This window comes from Octodon degus, unplaced genomic scaffold, assembly GCF_000260255.1.
Source record: "Octodon degus isolate 3935 unplaced genomic scaffold, OctDeg1.0 scaffold00033, whole genome shotgun sequence".
In the NCBI taxonomy this organism is placed as follows: Eukaryota; Metazoa; Chordata; class Mammalia; order Rodentia; family Octodontidae; genus Octodon; species Octodon degus.
In genome coordinates, this window is record NW_004524609.1 from 12941039 (window position 1) to 12942839 (window position 1801).

A 1801-nucleotide genomic window follows, 5' to 3' on the forward strand; every position below is an offset into this window, starting at 1 on the left:
CAGGACTGGTCCCCGCTCAGCCCGCTCCGGAGCCGCCGCCTGCCGATCTCGTTCCCGGGACGAGTCTCGCCTCCCTCCGTCCACGCCTTCCGGTCAGCGAGTTGCCGGCGGCCAGGCTTCGACCCCCGCCCGCTGGCGCCCGGCGTGGGTGGGAGGGGCCCGGACGCGCTCGTGGGGGGCCGGGGCGCGGGGCGTCGGGGCTCCCGGCTTCTTTCCCCAAGCACCCGGAGCGGGCCCGCCGGGAAGGAGGACCGGGCAGGAGATGCGGGGCAGCCCCCGGGCTCTTAGGGAAGAGCGGGGCGGGCGTGGGGCGCGGAGATGAAGCCGGAGTGGGGGCATTTGTGTGTGACCTGTGACAACTTAGTGAGATATGGAAGGGGACATTGCAAACTACTTCTAGCTCCACGTGTGCTACCTAGCTTGCAGAAAAAAACAGGCCAGTGAGTGGGATAACGGGACAGAACTCTATGTAGAACGTTGGAATTCTTGGGAAATGGTTGAAATGTACGAACTCATCCCTAAACTGTACATTAGGTACACATCCCCCCTGCAGGTGACTACGTACCTCTATAAGTGAACATATTTCCAACCTTGTGAAAAGCCTGTTTGTGTTAGAAATCGGTTGATTTCTCAGGGCTGGCCAAATAGCGCAACAGATTAGACACAGGTGCCTGGGGATTCCAGGGCCTGAGTGCGGGCCCCAATCCCGGTGCATGCTGAGCTGACAATTGAGACTGGGCGTGGTGGCACACACCTGTAATACCAGCTCTTGGGAGGCTGTAAACAGGCGGATCACTAGTCTATCTAGTAGTGAGACCCTGAACGCCCTGTAGACTCTTTCCTAAAATACAAAAAATAAATAAATAATATATTGATTTTCATAGTTGTATCTTCAATTTCTTGTCAATCCTCAAAGCGTGCCTTCTCTGTTCAATTTACAAAAAAGCAGAAGTCCCCTAATTCCTGCATGGGTTCCTCCTACTGATACATTGTGGACAAGGATGTAAATCTGAGAAAAGTTAGCAAGAAATACCAAAGTAATGTAGAATAGTTGTAGGAAATATTTTTGGGCCATTCCCAAAATAATTGTGCCCATTTTCTGTGAGTTGTAGACTCACTTTCAGATTGGGTCCTCAGGAGGGAAGGATATTAAGGATATGAGATTGGGAATATGGCTATTTTAGTTGGTTAAATCATTGTCTTCGTTACTGTTCTCTCTTGCTGGGACAAATACCCGACACCCAAAATGAAGGGAGGAAAGGCTTATTTAGCTCACAGATACTGGAGGTTTCAGTCCATATTCAGCTGGCTCCAAGGCAGAGCAGCACATGGCAGAGGGCAACCTTTCACGGTGGCAGCAAAAAGCAAGAGCACAAAGGGAGGAGTAACAGCAGCTCAAGCAGCTAACTTCTCCTCCCTCCTTACATTGAAATGCAAATTACCTGCCCCAGGGCAGGTGCAGCATTCAAACCCACTATAATCAGTCACAAACTTCAGAAGCTGCCCCAAGACTGCACGAGGCTTTGGGGGGACACCTAGACACAAACCATAACAATCATAATACTGAGGGCTGGGAAGTCTAAGGTCAAGGCAGTGAGTGACATTTGGGGTGTGATGAGGGCTTTCCTAAAGCGGAAAGGGGGGCCCTAAAATGCCCAATGCCAGATCTTGCCTGCCTTGTTTTAAGGCAGTAACCCCTCCGTCACGGGATGGTTCAGAGAGGCGATGAGGATTGGAGGCTGGAAGACTCAAGGGAAGATTTTGTAGAATAGTTAAGGACAGTTGAAGAAGCCCTCAGAAA

The 1801-nt window shown here is 51.4% G+C and overlaps 1 protein-coding gene across 3 annotated transcripts in view; it reads left to right on the top strand.

The window, feature by feature from the left end:
• The window catches only part of LOC101568536 (conserved oligomeric Golgi complex subunit 1-like), a 6181-nt gene that overhangs the window by 1095 nt on the left and 3285 nt on the right, over positions 1–1801 (top strand). The gene's annotated exons all lie outside the window — the stretch shown is intronic.